Below are 24,136 nucleotides of genomic sequence, written 5' to 3'. Positions count from 1 at the left end.
TTTGTATGGTTGTCACTGGAAGCTGTCAGGGAAACGTCCATGAAAAAGTAGAGTGGATGTGAGCTTTGTTGGTTGTGAGATTTGTCTGTGTTTTGTGTCATTGTGAGATGCGCAAATTGGAGGTGCCCTTGCAGCATTTGTGAGGATTGTTTGAGTTAAAACAGAAGTTCTTGGTGCCGTTTGCTTCCCTGTTCTTCAAAGTGACACCAGCTGATGTAGTGGCTACTGAGAGAGCCTTCAAAAAGGGCCCCAAAAGTGACAGTAACCGGTTTCTGTAGTGTAGTGGTTATCACATTTGCCTAGCGCGCAAAAGGTCCCTGGTTCCAAACCAGGCAGAAACAGTGCTGCTTTCTCTCTTGTGGCTCCTGTTGTCTTCTTTCCATCCAACTCCTTTCTCAAATACATCCATAGCTTCTATGCTTTCTTCCTCGTTGTTTTTTTCCTTTCATGAAACTTGAAGTTCCAAAGGAGAACGTTAGCCTACATTTTGAGGGACGGAATAGACCATCATTTGGGAGATTGCCAGCTACATATCAAACCTGAGCATAGAAGAATCCCAACCCTTTGTCCGGCCTAGTTACCTCCCAGCCAGCAGTATTCCCCCTCGCTTTTGTTGATTTTGAGCTAGGCACAAACAGCCTCATGTACCCTTTCCATGTCAGAAAAATCTATTTCCTGATGATCACATTTCCCCTCCTTTCCTGGCTAGGCAGGGTTGTGGTGTGAGGACTCAGAACATAATAATTGGAAATCGCTAGCGTAGTCACAGCGTAATCATTGTGGAGCTTAAACTTTGTTCTGTAATCCAGCTAATATCTGTTATCTGCCCATGTATTTTCTGTTCCTAGACCAAACACTGCCCTGTTGGATCCGAGTTCTCCAGAATTCTCAGCCATTGTTTCTGTGGGGGATTGGCTCCAAGCCATTAACATGAATCGATATAAGGATAACTTCACAGCTGCTGGGTATACAACATCAGTTTTCCCTTTCTAAATAATATTTTTCCCATAATATTTTTTAACACTCAACAACTTGCTCATCTTCAAACCATGTTAACACAAGCTCTGAGCTACAAATTTCCTTCCTGTTCCCTTGATTTTTTTAGCACAGTAAATTGATATAAAAGAAACAGAAAACAAAACAATTTCCAATATTATACATTGAGGACAGGACTTTTTTTTTTTTTTTTTTTTTAAAGTTTTAATGCAATCTCATTTTACTCTCTGTCCGGTTTTTATAAATCATCACAAATGCAGTAACGAGGAGTTACAGAAATATACAAGGAATGGATACAGTGTGACCCAGTCGATAGACAGAGAGCTGACTCCATCCGCAGCCTGAAACAGTCTCTGTGACAATAAAGAGGGCTGGGAAGGATCTAACACGGAAGTACTTATATGCCCAATGCAGAGCTGGCACCAATGTAGGAAGAAGTAGAGAAGCTACAGATCGCTGAAGGGGACAGTGAGCCCCTGAAGGGTTATGTTTCCCTCTCTTAGCTAGGCTAGAATAGAAGAGGAGAAAATTCTCTCTCACTCTCGGAGGATGATGGCAATGTCAATTTGTCATCTCTTTCTGTTCCACTAAAGCTCAGAGACAGGAGGAGACAATTCCTGCCTAAGAGCCTTGAGAGAGCAAGGCTAGGGAGCAGGCAAAGCTAAGGGCCCCATTACACGGAACCTCCTATCAGCTCATGTGAGGTGCTATCAAAACCCCTCCCTGGGCTTCTAGGATAGAGTTAGGATTGGCTCCATGTGTTTTCCTGGAAGAGCCTCGAGGTAGGAGGAAGAAGAAGCAGAGAGGGTTGCGATGGGCCTAAATGAAACAGACAAGGAGTGTACTTCTTGGGGTTTGTTTGTGTTGTTCTTGTGATCCTGGTGGAGGAAGCTGAAGGATCATTTGAGTTTGTGTCAATGCCTTTGGTTAGGCTCAGTTTGTGACCCTGAGCACAGTGGATCCTTCACCCTCTGTTCTTGTCCCCTCAGGGAAATTGAGAACAGACCAGGTACCAAAATTAGTCAGAGTAGTCGGCGAAAGCCTAGTACAGGTGATAAAAAACCACCCTCCTTGGTGGTCTAATCTAGTGGTTAAATTTCAGTGCTTGCACCACCAAGACCTGAGTTTGATTTCCAGCCAGGAAATGAAGCTTTTCAACACATATCTTCACTTGTTGTTCCCTCAACTGGTACTTCATCATGCTCAGATGGGTTTTGGATACTACGTGAAACTCAAACGGCCTCAGAACAGAGCCTAGGCATGTTCCGATTGTGGACCTTTCATACAAGTAGAGCTGTGCAAATCATTTATTTCCTTGCTTGCTAGCTAGCGTAACCTATATAATAATAATACTAATTAATAATCAGCCAGGTTGACCCAAGATTAATTTTTTTCAGTTTTCTTGGTGAAACAAAATTTTAAAAAATCATTTTTGGTCCACCAAAATATTTCAGTAAATAAAATATTCATCCAAAAACTATTCACCCAGCTCCATAGACTAGTCTTCAGAATTAAGCAGCTGGAGAGAAGGATCAGTAGCCTCTTCCATTCCTGAAGTCTAGCTGCTGAAGGGTGGGATGGATCAGAAAACAACAATTGGAAATTTCTAAGCCAGCCTTTCAACACACACAACACCACTTTTTCCTTTTGAAATACCATTATTTCCTTAGCCCTTTTTCACATCAACCTCTTGTTCTTCTTCAAACGATGTTACCACAAGCTCTGAGATACTAATTTCCTTACTGCACCCTTAATATTTTTAAAAACAACAAGGAGTCCTTGTGGCACCTTAAAGACTAGCAAATTTATTTGGGCATAAAATTTTGTGGGCTATAACCCACTTCATCAGATGTATGGAGTGGAAAATACCGTAGGCAGATATAAATACACAGCACATGAAAAGATGGGAGTTACTTACAGAGTGTGTGTGGAGGGGGGTCAATGCTAACGAGTCCAATTCAGTTAGGGTGGATGTGGCCCATTTCCAATGGTTGACAAGGAGGTGTGAGTATCAACAGAGGGAAAATTATCTTTTGTAGTGACTTGGCCACTCCCAGTCTTTATTCAGGCCTAAGTTGATGATGTAAAGTTTGCAAATTAATTCCAGTTCTGCAGTTTCTCATTGAACTCTGTTTTTGAAGGGTTTTTTGGTAAAAATGGCCACTTTTAAGTCTGTTATTGAGCGTCCTGGGAGATTGAAGTGCTCTCCTCCTGGTTTTTTAATGTTACAATTTTTGATGTCTGATTTGTGTCCATTTACTCTTTTGCATCGAGACTGTCTGGTTTGTCCAATGTACATGGCAGAGGGGCATTGCTGGCACATGATGGTATCTCTCAGGTGGAGGGATAAGTCAGGGTTTGAGCATTGGCCTGCTAAACCCAGGGTTGTGAGTTCACTTCTTGAGGGGGCCATTTAGGGATCTGGGGCCAAAATTGGGGATTGGTCCTGCTTTGAGCAGGGGGTTGGGCTAGATGACCTCCCTGAGGTCCCTTCCAACCCTGATATTCTATGACCATGTTGGTAGATGTGCAAGTGAACAAGTCCCTGATTGTGTGGCTGATATGGTTAGGTCCTATGATGGTATCCCTTGAATATGTGGAAATGTCAGTTTGTTCTCTCTTCCTGTGCTATCTAAGCTAAGAGGAAGAGACATTTCCTGCATAAGATTGTTGAGAGGCAAGAAAGTGCATTTCATTTTGGGCTCACCATATAAACAAAAAAGTACTCTTAAGGTAGTAAGATCAAGCACCCAACAAGGGGCTCAAACCCATGACCCTGAGACTAAGAGTCTCATGTTCTACCAACTGAGCTAGCCAGGCTGTCTGTAGCACTTCTTCAAAAGGCACAGTCACAGTGTGAGTTGAGATTCCTTTTCTGACATTTGCCTTCTGTCTTCATTCCTTCACACTCCAGCTAGCAAGCAGGAGCTATTACAAGGCTGGTTAGATGCTGGTTTCTACATCAGAGAGCTGGGGTTGATTTACCAGCTGGTCAGAGAAACAAGCATGGGAGGGTGGAATTTAGTGTTCTCCCACCATGGGGAGATGCTCTTTGACTCACATAGTGAGAGAAAGTCAGAAAAAGCTTCTCAGCTCCCAGAGAGGGGGTAGACAAGTAGGTTCCCCCCAAGCCACACACACATTTTTGCAGGACATCAGACCTCCTGCGGAGAAGCTTCTCAAAGAATATGTGGCCCCAGGAATGTCAGAGAAGGGAATCACAGTTTGCCTCACGAGGTAGGTGAGGGAAACCTGTAGGTGCTTAGAACCCTCCAGCATCTGATGAAACCATTTGTGGGAAAGAGTCTGGGGTAGCCGAGCAGGACAAGGAGAGGACAGAAGGGCTTGCAGCTGGTGTGCAATCCCCATGCTCCCAGTGGCCCAAAAGAAGGAGATGACTCTCAGAGCACACAACCAGAGTAGGTAGGGCACCCACTTATGACTCAAAGCCACCGATTATGAGTCTCAGGTCTACATTGTCAATGTAATGCGCCCTTCTCCCTCCACCTGTATATTGAACAGCTAAGCCTGCGTCCCCTCAAGCCATGTCAAGACTCTTCTGGACAAGGAGCATGGAATTTACCCAACTAGGTGGCCTGAATGCACAGCTTTGGAAGATCTTTGAATTCCCTCCAATTTCTACCATAAAATGCTAAGCAGTTGGTTTTGTAATGTTACTGGAGAGTTTAAATCATAGAATCATAGAAACGATAGAAATGAGGCCGTTTCTCACGTAGAGGACAACAATTGTGTCAGGAGGAAGCCCCATAGTTACCACTGTCATATAATGATGATATTGTTTGTACAGCATGTGTCTTGTGAGGTATCATTGTAAAAGTTGTGATCTGTTGAACGTTAAAACCGGGTTGGATTGTGTGTTCTAGCCTTGTCTGGGAAGTGATGAAGTTTTACTCTGGGTGCGTTATTGAAATATGTTCCGATGTTGGGAAATGCCCACCACCTTTCAGGTGCGACAATGGAAAAGCTATGCTCGCTGCTGGCCCATTAAAGGTATCCACACTCCCAAGGTCTATCCCAGGAACTGTGTATAATGCAGACTTCTCCAAGATAGCACAGAGACAATGGAGACTGCTTGACTCACAACCTAGCAAAGGAGCTTTCTAGAAAATTGGAAGAAACTATGAAAGAGGGGAAGAGACATCATGACTTGGCCTTGCTCCCCCACAACTCAACACCTGGAAACACATCAGGAGGACAAAGACTGAACTGAAATAATTCAGAGATCAGAAGAAAATAATAATAATTCATTCAAATCAAAGTCCCCAAACACACTAATATTGGTTTTTCAGAAGAAAATTTTCAATTTGGGGGATTTTGTTTTCCCAATCAGACCTTGCCAAGGGAAGCAGAGAGAAAATGTTTGAGTTGCCTCCTTCAGAACAGCTTGGCCTGGACACTCTAGCTGTGGGTCACTGTCATGGCTTAACTGTGGACGGGGGCATTTTAATAATTTGGGGAGGTCCCAGGGTGTTTGGGGGAGATTATGAGGATGTTACCTTTTGAGATAACATATAGAGAGCTAGACAATTCTTTCAGCACCACATTTCATTTAAAGCGGGGGATCTGAGTTCCTCAGAAGGTTTTTGTTTGCAGGAAGCACTACGGTTTGGTCTGTCATTGTATCAAAGGGGGATATGGTTGTTTGTAAAGGAAGAGAGAAGACTGAACGCCTTCAATGAGGATGGGATTCGAACCCATGCGTGCAGAGTACAATGGATTAGCAGTCTATCACCTTAACCACTCGGCCACCTCATCTGAGCTGTCAGAAAAGGGCACGAGGAGAAATCTAAGGCCAGCAGAGATAGGGCCAATAAGGAGTTTTTAAATACTAAGCGTAAGCAGCGTCTGAATGAGCTCCCCCTCACATCTAGTGAGGAGCTGGGGGGAAAGACTTCAGGAACAGACCTTTTGCATAGACACTCCTACTCTGCCTAGGTACACAGCGTGATGCAGCCACTTTGCCAGAATGACCCGTTTTGGCTGGTGTCAGGTTACAAATCACTTTAGCATTCAGTGAAATGAAATGTTATTATCCTTCCTGTATGAGTGAAGGGCAGCAGAACATACATAGTCCATCCTGATTGAGGGGCTAGGTGGGTGAGGAATACCTTTTATTGGACTGCATAGAAGTGATTGAGGACTTCACCTAAACCAGTTGTCCCCAAACTTGTGCCCTCTTATCCGTGTCTGCGGCCCCTCGGAATCTGAAGTCGAGAACCAGGGCTGGGAGTGGGGCTCTTGTTTCCTGGGAAAAGGGGTTCGGACTGGGGTAAGGGGGATGAGGCTGAGACAGAAGCCAGGGGCCCAGGCTGAGGGTGGGGTTGGGGAATAGAATAAGAGAATAATAGAATATCAGGGTTGGAAGGGACCTCAGGAGGTCATCTAGTCCAACCCCCTGTTCAAAGCAGGACCAATCCCCAATTAAATCATCCCAGTCAGGGCTTTGTCAAGCCTGACCTTAAAAACTTGTAAGGAAGCAGATTCTACCACCTCCCTAGGTAACGCATTCCAGTGTTTCACCACCCTCCGAGTGAAAAAGTTTTTCGTAATATCCACCTAAACCTCCCCCACTGCAACCTGAGATCATTACTCCTTGTCCTGTCCTCTTCTACCACTGAGAATAGTCTAGAAGCATCCTCTTTGGAACCACCTCTCAGGTAGTTGAAAGCAGCTATCAAATCCCCCCTCATTCTCCTCTTCTGCAGGCTAAACAATCCCAGTTCCCTCAGCCTCTCCTCATAACTCATGTGTTCCAGACCCCTAATCATTTTTGTTGCCCTTCATTGGACTCTCTCCAATATATCCACATCCTTCTTGTAGTGTGGGGCCCAAAACTGGACACACTACTCTAGAAGAGACCTCACCAATGTCGAATAGAGGGGAACGATCACGTCCCTCCATCTGTTGCCTATGCCCCTACTTATACATCCCAAAATGCCATTGGCCTTCTTGGCAACAAGGGCACACTGATGACGCACATCCAGCTTCTCGTCCACTGTCACCCCTAGGTCCTTTTCCGCAGAACTGCTGCCTAGCCATTCGGCCCCTAGTCTGTAGCGGTGCATTGGATTCTTCCGTCCTAAGTGCAGGACCCTGCACTTATCCTTGTTGAACCTCATCAGATTTCTTTGGCCCAATCCTCCAATTTGTCTAGGTCCCTCTGTATCCTATCCCTACCTGCCACCACTCCTCCTAGTTTAGTATCATCCGCAAATTTGCTGAGAGTGCAATCCACACCATCCTCCAGATCATTTATGAAGATATTGAACAAAACCGGCCCCAGGACCGACCCTTGGGGCACTCCACTGGATACCAGCTGCCAACTACACATGGAGCATTGGTCACTACCCATTGAGCCCGACAATCTAGCCAACTTTCTACCCACCTTATAGTGCATTTATCCAGCCCATACTTCTTTCACTTGCTGACAAGAAGACTGTGGGAGACCGTGTCAAAAGCTTTGCTAAAGTCAAGAAACAATACATCCACTGCTTTCCCTTCATCCACAGAACCAGTTATCTCATCATAGAAGGCGGTTAGATTACTCAAGCATGACCTTCCCTTGGTGAATGCATTCTGACTGTTTCTGATCACTTTCCTCTCGTGTAAGTGCTTCAGGATAGATTCCTTGAGGACCTACTTCATGATTTTTCCAGGGACTGAGGTGAGGCGGACTGACCTGTAGTTCCCAGGATCCTCCTTCTTCCCTTTTTTAAAGATTGGCACTACATTAACCTTTTTCCAGTCATCCGGGACTTCCCCCGTTCGCCACGAGTTTTCAAAGATAATGGCCAATGGTTCCGCAATCACAGCTGCCAATTCCTTTATCACTCTCGGATGCACAGCATCCAGCCCCAAGGACTTGTGCACGTCCAGCTTTTCTAAATAGTCCCAAACCACCTCTTTCTCCACAGAGGGCTGGCCACCTACTCCCCATGCTGTGTTGCCCAGTGCAGAGGTCTGGGAGCTGACCTTGTTCGTGAAGACAGAGGCAAAGAAAGCATTGAGTACATTAGCTTTTTCCACATCCTCTGTCACTAGCTTGCCTCCCTCATTCAGTAAGGGGCCCACACTTTCCTTGGCTTTCTTCTTGTTGCCAATATACCTGAAGAAACCCTTCTTGTTACTCTTAACATCTCTTGCTAGCTGCAGCTCCAGCTGTGATTTGGCCCTCCTGATTTCATTCCTACATGCCCGAGCAATATTTTTATATTCTTCCCTGGTCATCTGTCCAATCTTTCACTTCTTGTAAACTTCTTTTTTATGTTTAAGATCCCCAAGGATTTCACCGTTAAGCCAAGCTGGTCGCCTGTCATATTGACTATTCTTTCAACACATCGGGATGGTTTGTCCCTATAACCTCAATAGGGATTCCTTGAAATACAGCCAGCTCTCCTGGACTCCTTTCCCCTTCATGTTATTCCCCCAGGGGATCCTACCCATCAGTTCCCTGAGGGAGTCGAAGTCTGCTTTCCTGAAGTCCAGGGTCCATATTCTGCTGCTTACCTTTCTTCCCTGTGTCAGGATCCTGAACTCAACCAACTCATGGTCACTGCCTCCCAGATTCCCATCCACATTTCCTTCCCCTACTAAGTCCCGGAAGACTGGAAAAAGGCTAATGTAGTGCCAATCTTTAAAAAAGGGAAGAAGGAGGATCCTGGGAACTACAGGCCAGTCAGCCTCACCTCAGTCCCTGGAAAAATCATGTAGTAGGTCCTCAAGGAATCTATCCTGAAGCACTTACACGAGAGGAAAGTGATCAGAAACAGTCAGAATGCATTCACCAAGGGAAGGTCATGCTTGACTAATCTAATAGCCTTCTATGATGAGATAACTGGTTCTGTGGATGAAGGGAAAGCAGTGGATGTATTGTTTCTTGACTTTAGAAAGCTTTAGACATGGTCTCCCACAGTCTTCTTGTCAGCAACTTAAAGAAGTATGGGCTGGATAAATGCACTATAAGGTGGGTAGAAAGCTGGCTAGATTGTCGGGCTCAACGGGTAGTGATCAATGGCTCCATGTCTAGTTGGCAGGCGGTATCAAGTGGAGTGCCCCAAGGGTCGGTCCTGGGGCCGGTTATGTTCAATATCTTCATAAATGATCTGGAGGATGGTGTGGATTGCACTCTCAGCAAATTTGCGGATGATACTAAACTAGGAGGAGTGGTAGATACGCTGGAGGGGAGGGATAGGATACAGAAGGACCTAGACAAATTGGAGGATTGGGCCAAACAAATCTCATGAGGTTCAATAACGATAAGTGCAGGGTCCTGCACTTAGGATGGAAGAATCCAATGCACCGCTGCAGACTAGGGACCGAATGGCTAGGCAGCAGTTCTGCGGAAAAGGACCTAGGGGTGACAGTGGACGAGAAGCTGGATATGAGTCAGCAGTGTGCCCTTGTTGCCAAGAAGGCCAATGGCATTTTGGGACGTATAAGTAGGGGCATAGCGAGCAGATCGAGGGACGTGATTGTTCCCCTCTATTCGACATTGGTGAGGCCTCATCTAGAGTACTGTGTCCAGTTTTGGGCCCCACACTACAAGAAGGATGTGGATAAATTGGAGAGAGTCCAGCGAAGGGCAACAAAAATGATTAAGGGTCTAGAACACATGACTTATGAGGAGAGGCTGAGGGAGCTGGGATTGTTTAGCCTGCAGAAGAGACGAATGAGGGGGGATTTGATAGCTGCTTTCAACTACCTGAAAGGGGGTTCCAAAGAGGATGGCTCTAGACTGTTCTCAATGGTAGCAGATGACAGAACGAGGAGTAATGGCCTCAAGTTGCAGTGGGGGAGGCTTAGATTGGATATTAGGAAAAACTTTTTCACTAAGAGGGTGGTGAAACACTGGAATGCGTTACCTAGGGAGGTGGTAGAATCTCCTTCCTTAGAGGTTTTTAAGGTCAGGCTTGACAAAGCCCTGGCTGGGATGATTTAACTGGGAATTGGTCCTGCTTCGAGCAGGGGGTTGGACTAGATGACCTTCAGGGGTCCCTTCCAACCCTGATATTCTATGATTCTATGATTCTTACCGGTTTGTTGGCAGCAGGTCAAGAAAAGCTCCCCCGCCCCCAGTTGGCTCCTCCAGCACTTGCACCAGGACATTGTCCCCTACGCTTTCCAAAAAATTCCTGGATTATCTGTACACCGCTGTAGTTCTCTCCCAGCAGATCTCAGAATGATAAAAGTCGCCCATGAGAACTAGGGCGTGAGATCTAGTAGCTTCTGCGAATTGCTGGAAGAAAGTCTCGTCCACCTCATCCCCCTGGTCCGGTGGTCTATAGCAGACTCCCACCACGACATCACCCTTGTTGCTCACACTTCTAAACTTAATCCAGAGACACTCAGGTTTTTCTGCAGTTTCGTACCGGAGCTCTGAGCAGTCATACTACTCCCTTACATACAGTGGTACTCCCCCACCTTTTCTGCCCTGCCTGTCCTTCCTGAACAGTTTATAACCATCCATGACAGTACTCCCGTCTTGTGAGTTATCCCACCAATCTCTGTTATTCCAATCACGTCATAATTCCTTGACATCACCAGGACCTCCAGTTCTCCCTGCTTGTTTCCAAGGCTTTGTGCATTTGTATATAGGCACATGAGATAACCTGCTGATCGCCCCTCATTCTCAGTATGAGGTAGGAGCCCTCCCCTCACAGACATTCCTGCCTGTACTTCCTCCTGGTATCCCACTTGCCCACTTACCTCAGGGCTTTGGTCTCCTTCCCCCGGTGAACCTAGTTTAAAGCCCTCCTCACTAGGTTAGCCAGCCTGCTCGCAAAGATGCTCTTCCCTCTCTTCGTTAGGTGGAGCCCGTCTCTGCCCAGCACTCCTCCTTCATGGAACACCATCCCATGGTCCAAGAATCCAAAGCCTTCTCTCCGACACCACCTGCATAGCCATTCGTTGACTTCCACTATTCGACGAACCCTACCCCGGCTTTTCCTTCCATGAGCAGGATGGACGAGAAGACCACTTGCACCTCAAACTCCTTTATCCTTCTTTCCAGAGCCATGTAATCCACAGTGATCTGCTCAAGGTCATTCTTGGCAGTATCATTGGTGCCCACATGGAGAAGCAGGAAGGGGTAGCGATCCGAAGGCTTGATGAGTCTCGGCAGTCTCTCTGTCACATTGCGAATCTGAAGAGCAGGGGCAGAGTGGAACTGAGTGGTGCTCCCTCCCTGCCCTCCGTGGGGGCTGGCTCTGTGCCTCCCTAGGAGGCATACCCCACATTTTGGGGACCACTGACCCAACTCACTAAGCAGAGACTAGTGATGCCAAAGCCCAGGGAAAGGTAGAAGAAGTGCAGGGACCCCGGCACTGGAACCATGGCCCTGCCCCTCCTTCTGCCTGCAGCCCCACCCTCTTCACGCCTTCCACCCATGGCCCCATCAACTACATCATCTCTGTTCCACCCCTTCCCCCACTGCCCCACCTTGCTCGCTCCTTAACCCCCCCGTGGCCCTGAGACCAGAGAAGCTCTGTGCCCCGGCTGCAGTCCCTCGGCCATAGCAGGGGGTTAGAGCACCTCCAGCCCTGTGGCCGACATAGGGGAGACTTTTCCAGGGGGCCTAATTTGGCCAGGGGCCCTAATCATGAGCCCCATTGGCCCATGTGGAAACCCACCACTGCCCCCTTGGCAACACATCTTTGAGGAGGCTTAGCTTCCCTGAGCCTGCATTACATGACACCCAGGCTACCACTGCTCAGTGTGTTGCCAGTATCTCTGTGTCCTTTGCTGTTTGTGCTGGCCTTCGGGGTGGGCCACCCAGGCAGGCACCCAGGCCACCCGGTCATCAAAGGGGCACCATGCAGCAGTGCAAAGGTGCACGCTGCCAGTGTACTGTCAGAAACTGCTTCCTGGGGGGGACTCCCAGATTTCTCCCTGCTTCTTCCCAGCTCAACCCCTCCCACAATGTTCCTCCATGGCCCCATACAGGGTTGCAGGGGAGCGAGGAGCAACACGAAGTGTTCCATGCATCCTGGTCACTTTCCCCACCTGGGCTGTGCTCAGAGGCGAGCATCAGAAGCTCCTTCTCTCTGCCCTCCCCTTATACAGCCCAGGGGAGGAAAGTGACCTGGATGCAGGGAGCTCTGAAATCATTCCTCATCCCCCTGAACCCCGCAGCCCCCAGGGGTGCCCGGAAGAGCAGCATTCCAGAGAGAAGAAGGCACCAATGCCAGCTGCCCCATGCACACAGGTCAGTTTCCCCACATGGGTGCAGGAGGGGTACAGCAATTAGGGGTGCAGGAGGGGAGTATGGGAGTTAAGGGCAAAGGGGACACAGTGTAGGGGTTAGGGCACAGGAGGGGGCAGGGGTTAGGGGTGAAGGAGGTGCAAGGGTTGGGAGTGCAGGAACTAGGGGCAAAGGGGGAGTGGGGAGCCCACAGGGGCCTGGGGCAATGGGTGTGCCAAAGTACAAGTTTTGCCCAGGGTGCCATTTTCCCTAAGGCTGGTCCTGGGGAGGAGTTTCCCCATTGATAACATTTCTTGCTGGGAGGGGGAAGAAGAGAAAAGAGGTGTTTTCGCTCTCTCTTTCCTCTCCATTTTTTCCCATTCCTTCAATTCCAGAATTCTCCCTTGTATTTCAGACTGGGATTAAAGACAGCTCCAGGCTTTCCCTCTCTCCCTTCTGGGAAATCAAGTTCAAGTTTTTACAAGGAGCGAAAGAAGCCTCAATTCTGCATCTGAATTAATGTCACATTTCCCACTACTTGACAGAAAGAAATGTCATGTCAATCCCAGGTGAGTCCACTCCAGTCATGCCGTAGGGCATTGCATCACCACGTGGCCATTTCACTTCCCTCCTCAGTTTCACCCAGAGACACAATTTCCTTTGCACAGATCCATGAACACCAAACCTTTCTGTGTCTCTAGTCTGAGCGAGGGCATTCAATTGCATTGAAACCTTCTCTCCTGCAATGGCAACTGTCGGACAGAGAGGACGTGGCCACCTTCAGCCCTGACAGTGAGATATTCCCTCTCCTCTTTCTTCATGCTGCTGCTGTTATTCCATGAAACATGACCGATGAAATAAAAAGCTAGGTTTACTCCAGGCTGAGGAAAGAAAAGAACTCCCCAAAAAATCTCAGTGACCCAAAGAAAACCCGCCCCTGCTATTGGAGATACAACAGGAAAAGGGACGGTCTGAATTGTCAAAGCAGGGACTGAACAATCTACAGCAAAATCATTAACCACAAACACACTCTAACCATGCTCCAGCCAGTAGGGAAATGGGCAGAAATTCTCGCTGTTCAGCCATGGCCACACTTACAGAACTGCACAGCGGCGAGTGTGCTGGGTAAGCTGGTCTCAGCAAACAATTGGAAATGACCTTTCAATGAGAACAGAACCACAGTGTAGAAAAGCTCCTGTATTAAATGGTTGTGACTGAGTGCTTCGGGACCTGGCCTAGGCAAGCATGGGGGTCTTTCTATGGAGGTTTGGTTCTTGCCAACTAGGGAAGGCTGGTGTGTGGTGTCTTCATGGCTGTACCTTCAGTGCCTGAGCACCCAGGGAGCCAAGTCTAGTCTTCCTCTCAGGCCAAGGACAAGTCTACATTTCAAACATTGAGTCTACACTGCTGCAGCTGGGTAATGAAGATGCTCTGTGCCAGGGTTTCTCAAACTTCATTTCAGTGCAACCCCCCCGCTTCCAAAGAAACTTATTTCATAATCCCGGGAAGGGGGACCAAACACCAAGTCCCTCCACACTGGGCCGGGGGGAGCTAAAGCTGAAGCCCAAGCCCTGCCCCACTTGGGGGAGGGCAAAAGCAAAGCTTGAGGGCTTCAGCCCTGGGTGGCGGGTAATCAGACTTTTGGCTTCAGACCCAAGCCCCAACAAGTCTAATGCCAGCCCTGGTGACCCCATTAAAACAGGGTCACGACCCACCTTGGGATCTTGTCCCACAGTTTGAAAACCACTGCTCTGTGCTGATGGGTGTTACGAATTACACCTGATAGTACACACACACAACTGCTACGAATTACACCTGATAGGACACGCACAGTTTGAATCCTGGCTGAGTCCACAACTGCAGAGTTCCCAAAAAACACCAAGTTTATTACGCTCGAGCGTGGTGCCTGGAGGGGACCCCGAATACAGATTGTACAAAGGTTATATACTTTTTAGCAAAGCATGTTGCCCTCGTGCATTGGAAACCTTAGCCAATAAGCAAACCCTTTTCTTATCTACCACCTATCCCTGCTTGGTGCATTCCTCCCGCTAAACTAGTATGTTAATTACACAGCATGGTCCCAAAGCCATGCATCAGTAACTTTTATTATCAGGATGGGAGGCCTCACATCAAAGGCCAGGAGATAGGGAGTTGGGGACAGACAAAGAATAGATACCGGGAGTCAAGACAGGCTGGAGACAAGGAGGAGGATTTTCACAGGAATGCAGTATCTAAGGAACACTCCTCCTCGTGCACGATGTGCTTGCTTTTAGACAATGGTGGGCCCCAAACCAAAATGGAGTCACATGTGCTAACTTTTCCTTACCATGGGAGAGAGTTTTCCTGTCAGTGTAGTTAATTCACTTCCCCAGGAGGTGGGAGCAATGTCAGTGGGAGAAGCTATGTCATTGGGTGTGCAAGTTGTGGTGTTTACCACATTTATGAAGTTAAATCAAACCCCATTATTAAAACCACCTGTGGTCTGGGAGTAGAAAAGGAGCTCGCTGAAGCAGGGTTTGTCCTTCAAAGTGGGGATCGGTCCTGCTTTGAGCAGGGGGTTGGACTAGATGACCTCCTGAGGTCCCTTCCAACCCTGATATTCTTTGATTCTATGAAAGTCCTGCAGATCATGACTATAGCCCACTGTTGTTGTGGGGGTATAGCTCAGTGGTAGAGTTTTTGACTACAAATCAAGTGGTCTGTGGTTCAAATTCAAGTGCCCTCTTATAAGCGCTTTTTTTTTAAAAAAAAAAAAGGAAAACATTTTCATTTCCATTCTCCATTATGTTCATGAATTCGACTGTATGAGGATTCTTGAAATTAATGTTAACCCTCAATGTTTCACTGTGCAAATGCATAAAAACATAGCAAACCTGACTATCAACTGAAATCATTCCAGTCTTCTGTGTCTAGTTTATGTTTTCATAAATTAAACAAAGGTATAATCGTGTTACAATATGTTAGGATTGGTTAGTTAAATTTCAGGAAAATATTTGGTTAAGATATAGCTAAGCAGAACTCCCGCGTGGGGAAATTGGAATCATATTTAGCTAAAGGGGGAAATGGGAACAGGGACACAGGTGTAAGGCTCGGTGGTGTCAGAGCTGGGAAGGGGGACACTAAGGAAGGAAACTGGAATCATGCTTGCTGGAAGTTCACCCCAATAAACATCGAATTGTTTTCACGTTTGGACTTTGGGTACTGTTGCTCTCTGTTCATGCGAGAAGGACCAGGGAAGGAAGTGGGGGAAGGAATAAGCCCCCTAACAGCTATGCTGTGCAGAAGAACAAGAACCACATCCAGTTGGGGTTCAGGAGTCTGATGAGCAAAGGCAACTTGGTGCAGGCTAAAGTCACCAGTACCTTGCCTGCTTCACATTCAACCAGCAATTAGGACAAGGATATGGCATGAGAAGAAGACAGTGGCTCTGAGCAGGAATATAGCCACCAAGAAGCTGGCTAAAGCTGCCAAGATCCGCAGGAAGGCCACCATGCCCATGTCTAGGAATAATCATCAGAATACGGTGAGTGGAGGGGTTACCAAAAAGGCAGAGAAAAGCCCTCAAAAGGTGTAATCTGTCAAGCCCCAGAAGGTGGTCAAGATCCCACCTAAAATCAAGACTGGGGAGCCAACTTCAAAGCACCCAAAGCCAGGGCAAAGAAGGTGCACTGAGAAAGAAGTGAAGAGATGTGTGATGTGCTGTCGTCATCATGACAAAGTTGGAATATGAACAAGAGGCTGCTAGGCAGCTCTCTAACTCCACATTCTACAAGCCATTATCCTCTGATCCCACTGAGGGTTACCAGAAGAAACGACACCATCTGCTCAAGAAACTCCAGGCTTATTCACCCTGTATACTGGCACAGCAGTGAAGGCCAGAAAGGAGCAGGGGTTCTCACTGGAACATGTCCACCCACTGCTCACAGGCAATTCCCAGGCCCACCACAGCACACTATCCTGATGAGAAAGGATCCCACTTGGCCTAACCATTGCTTCTTTTCCTTCCACCCGGAACCCCGCTTCTTCTCCTGGACTGCAAGTAGCCATCCCTGGGAAACCAGGAGGCAGGCACAGGATTCTACCTCCCAGCAGCCAACCGCACCGCCCCTGGCTTTGGTAGAATGAACGGTGACGCTCTGCTAACCCCACTGAGGCACTTAGCTTCTGCCCTGCCTTCCTCAGCATGAATTTCCTCTTTTGCCCTATTCCTGCCTCACTCCCTCCTTTGGCAAGTCACGCAAAGGAGGGCAGCTGGAAGAGCTGGCCTCCATAGGCCAACGTCCAAGGGCAGAGGAGGCCAAGCCACAAGGCTCCAAAAGGTGACTGGCCTAGACCCTCTAGATTTCTCAGCTCATTTTACCACCCTCTGTCCTGCGGGGGTCGGGGTTACCCCAGGGACAGGCCAGTGGTAGAAGTAGGAGTGCCTTGCTGGAGAGCTAGAAAAAGTAAACCATCATGTTTCCGCCTGGTTTCGAACCAGGGGCCTTTGGCATGTGAGGCAAACGTGATAACCACTACACTACAGAAACTCTGTCACAGAGCTCTGCCCCTCCCTTCAAATTCCATCCACTTGGCTGGCTCTCACCTTGGCACACACCGATGGGCACACCTGGAGAAAGTGGCAGCAGCCCTTCGGTAGGTCAGCTGGGAGAGCAAAGGACTGGAGCCGGCGCTCAGGAAGTCATCCTTATGTCTCCCTTGTGACACCAGCATGAAGGAGAGCTTCTTTTTCTTCCCCTTGCCGAGAAAGAGCAAGAGAAGAAAGAAAGCTCAGGGGGGCTCCTGGGTGCACAAGCCCACGCTGCTTTTTCCTGCTGCAGAGCCCGAAATGAGGGATTCATGGTGGGTAAAGGCACCGCTGCACTTCCAGAAAACAGCCCACCCCCGCACACAAAGGGACAAAACAACATGCCGAAGCCTGGGATTGAAGCAGGAACCTTTAAATCTTCAGTCTAATGCACTCCTGGCTGAGCTACTTTGAGAGTTACTAGGTTTCTGTTTGGCCTGCTGTTTCTCTGTCTGGGATGTTTTTGTCAGCCATGGCACACAAAAAGGACATCACTGTGAGTGGCCCACTAAGGCAAGATGAATTTTTGCCTGCCTTGCTCAGCTTGACTAGCTTCCTCACCCCATTCCTGTCTTAGTTCCTGGGTTACCTAGTGGCTGAAGGTGACTGGGACCTAGCTGCATGGGGAGGAAGTTGGGCATCTGAACCCTGCTGGCAAGAGTCCTGCTGCCACTTGGCACCCCACCCTGTATTCCCGGCTTTACCTACTGGCCACCAGGGACTTGGTGCCCAGCAGCACAGGGGAAGGAGGTGGACAGAGCCACCCTCGCCTTGAAGCTCAGGCTCATTAAAACATATGTTCAATCTATGATGGCCAATGAGAGACTGACATCACTTGCTATTTTATCACTTGAAAATGCCATGGCCAGTCTTTGCATCTCTCTAATGCTGCACTTCAGTTCATGAGGACAAAGTCGAGAAAATGACCTTTAAACTAAAGGACTCGGGTTAACAGTCTAACCCTGTTTTCACTGTAACACTAGTTAAGACTGGTCCACCCTGTGTTGGTGGCCGTTCAATTTGTAGATGTTAGTACATTTCAGTTACTGTTAAAATTAAAAAAAAAAATCTATATGCTTCAAGGAAATAAACTTTTGTATTTGTTTATTTCTGCCATGAATAAAAACAGATGTACAGATCCTAGCCTGCAAATGTATCATCTTACATGACAGAGAAAATCATGCATACAAATTCTGCATCAAAATCATAAAATGAGTTGCAAATGCAATAAAAATAAAATATTCCAAAGTTTAACATGTGAGGGGGGGCATCGCAGACGCTTCTTGCCTGGGGTGCCTTTTGATCTAGGGGAAGGCTGTCAGGGAGAACAGGAGTTAGTTTCACATACCTATTTTCAGGCTGTAATCTGTGGGCACCCTGCCCTGTGGGAGGGATCCCAGTAGCCCAGACTCAGGGCTGGAACAGGCCCCTGTTTTATGGGGAGGCTGCATGGTTTAGAGCAGGGGTGGCCAACTTGAGCCTGAGAAGGAGCCAGAATTTACCAGTGTACACTGCCAAAGAGCCACAGTAATATGTCAGCAGCCCTGCATCAACTCCACCCCCCCACCTCTCACCGCCTCCCGCCCACCGAGTGCCCCGCCAATCAGTGCCTCCTCCTCCCTCCCTGCACCGCCCGATCAGCTGTTTCGTGGCATGCTGGAGGCTCTGGGCGGAGGGGAGAGGAGCGAGGGCACGGCAGGCTCAGGGGAGTGGGCTGGAAGGGTTGGAGTGGGGGCAGGGCCTGTGGAAGAGCCAGAGGTTGAGCAGTGAGCTCCCCCAGCACTTTGGAAAGTTGGTATCCGTAGCTCCACCCCGGAGTCAGCACCTATAGAAGGAGCCGCATATTAACTTCTGAAGAGCCACACGTGGCTCTGGAGCCACAGGTTGGCCGCCCCTGGCTTACAGCAATCTGATGCCTCAAACAATCTGTCTCTCCCAAAGTGTTGGATCTGCATCCCCAGAAGGCTCCTGCACTGCCTCCCCCCTTTTCACAGTCTAGAGAAAGGAGCAGCATCAAGGGTTAGTGATGAGTCACAAGAAACAACATGGGTGGCAGAGGCTTCAGGATCCCAGAGTGTTTGCTTGTCTGCTGCATTTTGAGTGAGATCTCAGGGACACATTGTAAGGCAGAATCCCAGGAATATATATGAAAGGAGCATAGGGCCATAAGGACATAAAAACAGCTATACTGGGTCAGACCAAAGGTCCCTATAGCCCAATATCCTGTCTTCCCATAGTGGCCAATGTCAAGTGCTTCAGAAGGAATGAACAGAACATGTAATCATCAAGTGATCTATCCCTTGTCGCCCATTCACAGCTCCTGGCAAACAGAGGGTAGGAACACCATCCCTATCCATCTTGGCTAATACCCATTGATAGGCCTATCCTCCATGAATATATCTGGTTCATTTTTTCAACCCTGTTGTAGTCTTGGCCTTCACAATATCCTTTGGCAAGGAGTTCCACATGTAGACTGTGGGTTGTGTGAAAAAATACTTCTTTTTGTTTGTTTTAAACGTGCTGCCTATTAATTTCATTTGGTGGCCCCTAGTTCTTGTCTTAGGAGAGGGAGTCAATAACACTGCCTTATTTACTTACTCACACCAGTCATGATTTTATAGACCTCTAGAATATCCCCCCTTAGTCGTCTTTTTTCCAAGCTGAAAAGTCCCAGTCTTATTAATCTCTCCTCCTATGGCAGATGCTCCATACCCCTAATCATTTTTGTTACCCTTTTCTGAACTTTTTCCAATCCAATATGTCTTTGAGGTGGGACGACAACATCTGCATGCAGTATTCAAGATGTAGGCGTACCATGGATTTATATAGAGGCAATATGATCTTTTCTGTCTTACTATCTATCCCTTTATTAATGATTCCCAAATTTTGCCACTTCACTGTTTACCCCTTTTTCCAGATCATTTGTGAATATGTTGAAGAGTACTGATCCCAGTACCGACCCCCTGGGGGACACCACTATTTACCTTTCTCCATTTTGAAAACTGACCATTTATTCCTACCTTTTAACCAGTTATTGATCCATGAGAGGACCTCCCCTTTCATCTCATGACAGCGTAATAGAGCAGAATAGGGTTTCCTTGTAAGGGGGAGTAAACTGAGAACATATCAGGAGTTTGTAAACATTTATTGTCCTGTTGAAAAAGTGTGTCTGATACTCAGCCTTTGCTGCTCCTGCCGGCTGTGACTGCTGAGGACATTTTCCTTCTCTCCTCCTGGGTCTCTCTTCTGCCAGATTCTTGGCCAGTGCGGCCGCCCTGCAGGCGATGGCAGAGCAGTTTGGTAATAGGCTGCCGGACTCACCACATAAGAGCGCAGCTGCTATAGCAGCTTGACTGATCATGGGCCACATCCTGCAGCCCTGGCAGCCCAGGATAATCTCCCACTGATGGCAATGGGAATTTAGCCTTTGTAACTAGCTGCTTGTACCTGAGGTCTCAGCTATGAAGTAAGCTGGTGGCACACACATCTTCATCCAAAGAAGTGAAGGATGTAAGCGAAAGAAGAGTTGGCCACCTGGGGAGCTGCTGCAGTCCCATAACCACAGCTGGAAGGGAGAAGAGGAAAAACTCCCTGAAGTGCTCAAAGCAGCACCGAGAAAAGGAAGTTTGTCAGTGAGATCAGTGGCAATAAATATGAAATGAAGGACTGCTTTCCCCTCTCTGATGCCATGTTTGAATTATGTTACTTTACGATGAGATAAAGCTTGAAAATATCCTGCTCTAATTTCAGGATGGGTCTGTAACCATAATCGTTCTCTGTGGGAAGTGGCCTCTAGATAGTGATCTTTGGGAAGAGCTGGCTGAAGAGCCTTCCTACGAACCAGGAGATCATGGCTTGGCCTGCCAGTTCTTCCTTGCTGAACCTGGCTTGTCTGCTAGGCTCGACATTTTGTATCTTTTCTCATAAAAAGAAAAGACCTCACAGCACAATCCTTGTAAGTGCTCCTTCAGGACGGAGAGAGCTTCCTTGTGGCGATGCCTTGGAAAGTGGCAAATGCTAAGTCTGAAGCTGATGGAAAGGTACCATGAGTCAGAGTTGAGTTGAAGTTGCTGTGACTTATACCCAGAGCACTAACCACTCTAGGATCACAGCAGCTTGTGGGAGAAGCGCATGTTAGAAGCCCTCTGTCAACTCAGCTGTGGCTTTCCATGCACAGAAAGCCAGCCCACTCAAGGTCTGCAAGTTTTGTGGGAAATGGGGAACGTCTGTACTTTGGCATAGGAAGGTGTTGTCTTGGACCATCAAGGGGAACAGTTGCAAATAGATAGTTGAGGAAGGCACCATGGCTTAGTAGGTTAAAGAAACTGTCTTGTAAATGGGAGATCCTGGGTTCAACTCCCAGTATTGCCTTTTTGTATAGCTTTTGTCTCCTCTGCTCATGTTTTCCTCTGTCTTCCTAGGAAACAGAAGAGACCTCCCTTGGCAATGTAAATAATTGCTTCCTAAGGAAAAGGCTTCTTTGCAGAGGAGCGTTGGAGAGAATCAAATCACCAGCCTGGAGTTGATGAAAAGGCTATTGGTCTTGGGAAGGAGGTTGCTTTGACTGCAATTGCTATGACACCAGAGCTTGTGTCCCATGCCCATGCAATTCACTAGAAATGTCTATGCACAGAGACCCTTCTAGAGGGTTCCCTGTAGGGCTTGCAGGAAATGGAGAATTACTGTCCTTTCACCTTTCATTTTATTGTTGATGAAAGATGGAGCAGTTACGGGAGAAGTCCCAGAGAGTGGCACCATGGCAGAGCTTGCCAATAAACCTGCTGGATAAAGAGCAAATTCAGGATCCAGCATCCAGTGCTGCCTTGCTGAACGTGCGTCCTCTTGTCACCTTTTGGTCAATCTTTTTTGTTAACGGAGAAACCTGCCTTTGACTAGCCATACCCATGCTTGCAAAAGGAACAGGTCTTTTTGCTGACAAGTGTTGAAAGGAGGCATCGGATGAACATGGAAACACGGTACAGGTTGCTGTAACTCATCTTGCAGGCACGGCTGTTGAATCTGGGCTGCCTCTTACAATACTGTGCTAGTGACAAGTAGCAAAACCCCTCCAGGTGCTGTGATCACTTGGCCAACAACATGCCGTGACACACTGTGGACACACTATGGTCCATGTTAAAGAGCTTTCCCTCAACCCTCCCGCTTCCCTGGTTCTTGTCAGGCAAGCAGCAAAAGGCCATAAGTCCAAAGCACAGACAATGCGATGTTTATTGGGGTTAGTTTCCAAGCAATCATATTTCGGAGCCCTTCATACCAGTTGGGCTAATCTCTATAAGACAATAAAGTCTGTTCCCCAGTGTTCCCTTTCAAGGTCACATGCCACAGAGCATTTACCCTGTATCCCCCTTCCCAGCTCTGATGCCGCAGAGCCTTGCCTGTGTCCCTGTTTCCCATTCCCCCCCTTAGCAAGCATGATTCCAATTTCCCCTCCACTTCCTGTTTGACCCCAGTTTATATAATAATATTTTCAGCTATATCTTAACCAATCGTTTTACTGAAATTTAACTAACCAATACTAACATATTGTAACATAATTCTCTAACCAATTATATCCCACTACCTTAATTAACTTACATCTAGCAAAATTAATTATACAGCAGACAGAAACAATTCGCGAACCAGACAGATTAACAATAGAAAACTAGGGGGCATAAAGATAAAACATACAGAAATGAGGGTTTCACAACCACAACCATTGATCAGTGATTTCTTGCCAGACAGGATGCTGGCAAAAGAAGTTTTCTTTAACCATCTTAAGATCCGTTCCTTTATCTAGTGGTGATGGGCACTCTCTGGACAGGATCTTCTTCCTAACCGCTCAATACCACCTTATTTCAGTGTGTCTGGTTTGGGATGTGACAATGTGACTATACGCTTCCCAGCTTATGGCTGCCCGTGCTGCTTGGCCAAAGGGCTTAGAATAAGAACAAGGCCTCCGACTATCCTAGTGAGAACAGGCCCATACAGAGGTGGACTGTGATTTTGATTCTTCGTTTTTATACCCCTGTAACTAGCTAAGTGATAAAAATACACCTAAGTGCTATAGCAGTCTCACATGTAGGTAGAGCGAGGCCAGAGCTGGCTCCGGTTCGCACTGTGGATGCTCACACACAGAAACAACAGCGATGACAACACGCTAACGTTTCTGTAGTTGACAGGATTTGAACCTGCGTGGGGGGGACCCCCACAAGGGATTTCAAATCCATCACCTTAATCACTCGGCCACAACTACTTGATGGACAGCTACTTAGCAACACTATGATTCTGTTCTCACAGAATTGTCCCTTCAAATTGCTTGCTCAGACAAGCTTCCCCAGCACAAGTGTGTCCATCGTGGAACAGCGAGAATTTCTGCCCATTTCTCTTCCGGCTGGAGCATGATCGGAGTATGTTTGTGGTTAATGACTTTGCAATAGATTGTTGTTCATTCCCCACTTCGACAAGTCAGACAGTCCCTTTCCTATTCAAATCTCCAGCACATCATTCCAATAGCAGGGGTCAGGATTTCTGTGGGGCACTGTCAGGGATGCAGGTAGCTACATCCCCTCTGTCTGACTATTGCCATTGCAGGAGAGAAGGTTTCAATGGAATTGAATGCCCTGGCTCAGACAAGAGACACAGGGAGGTTTTACTGTTCATGGATCTGTGCAAAGGAAATTGTGTTTCTGTGTGAAATTGAGGAGGGAAATGAAACATTCACGTGGTGGCGCAATGCCCTAAGGAATGTGGGTGAAGGTCTCAGGCTGAGAAATGATTTAACGGGTTTGTATCAATTTCTTGCCCTGATTAAAAACTATGGCTAAAAGGCAGCAGTTGTTAGTACTTGTACCTGTGTAGGGACACCCGCGTGGGTGTCAAGTCCATTGCCTTAACCAGCAGTAGTCGATCATTTTATCAAGGTTCAAATTTCTTGGTCAAGGTATAGTCATGGTCTAGATTCCAGAGAAAATAATACACTGATGATAATAAGTATAGAAAAAATTTTGCAGTCACTATGGGCATAACTGTGATGATTGTAAAAAGAAAAGGAGTACTTGTGGCACCTTAGAGACTAACCAATTTATTTGAACATAAGCTTTCGTGATCTACAGCTCACTTCATCAGATGCATACTGTGGAAAGTTTAGAAAATCTTATATATACACAAAGCATAAAAAAATACCTCCTCCCACCCCACTCTCCTGCTGGTAATAGCTTATCTAAAGTGATCACTCTCCTTACAATGTGTATGATAATCAAGTTGGGCCATTTCCAGCACAAATCCAGGTTTTCTCACCCCACCCACACACACACCCAAAAACTCACTCTCCTGCTGGTAATAGCTTATCTAAAGTGACCACTCTCCTTATAACGTGT

General features: G+C 47.3%; 5 non-coding genes across 5 annotated transcripts; 2 read left to right on the top strand and 3 right to left on the bottom strand.

Moving 5' to 3' along the window:
* The first annotated feature begins 268 nt into the window (after window positions 1–268).
* TRNAA-AGC (transfer RNA alanine (anticodon AGC)) lies at window positions 269–341 on the top strand. Its single transcript has one exon. It is a non-coding gene; the product is annotated as a tRNA-Ala (tRNA).
* A 5,349-nt stretch (window positions 342–5,690) lies between these two features.
* On the bottom strand, window positions 5,691–5,772 carry TRNAS-GCU (transfer RNA serine (anticodon GCU)). The gene has a single exon. It is a non-coding gene; the product is annotated as a tRNA-Ser (tRNA).
* A 9,077-nt stretch (window positions 5,773–14,849) lies between these two features.
* Window positions 14,850–14,921, top strand: TRNAC-ACA (transfer RNA cysteine (anticodon ACA)). The gene has a single exon. It is a non-coding gene; the product is annotated as a tRNA-Cys (tRNA).
* Window positions 14,922–16,652: 1,731 nt separating this feature from the next.
* On the bottom strand, window positions 16,653–16,725 carry TRNAV-CAC (transfer RNA valine (anticodon CAC)). The gene has a single exon. It is a non-coding gene; the product is annotated as a tRNA-Val (tRNA).
* A 6,202-nt stretch (window positions 16,726–22,927) lies between these two features.
* Window positions 22,928–23,013, bottom strand: TRNAS-UGA (transfer RNA serine (anticodon UGA)). The gene has a single exon. It is a non-coding gene; the product is annotated as a tRNA-Ser (tRNA).
* Between the last annotated feature and the right edge of the window lie 1,123 nt (window positions 23,014–24,136).

The sequence above is a fragment of the Eretmochelys imbricata genome, chromosome 28 (assembly GCF_965152235.1).
Source record: "Eretmochelys imbricata isolate rEreImb1 chromosome 28, rEreImb1.hap1, whole genome shotgun sequence".
Taxonomy (NCBI): Eukaryota; Metazoa; Chordata; order Testudines; family Cheloniidae; genus Eretmochelys; species Eretmochelys imbricata.
Note: the sequence above shows the minus strand (reverse complement) of the source record. Positions and strands in the feature narration are given on the sequence as shown.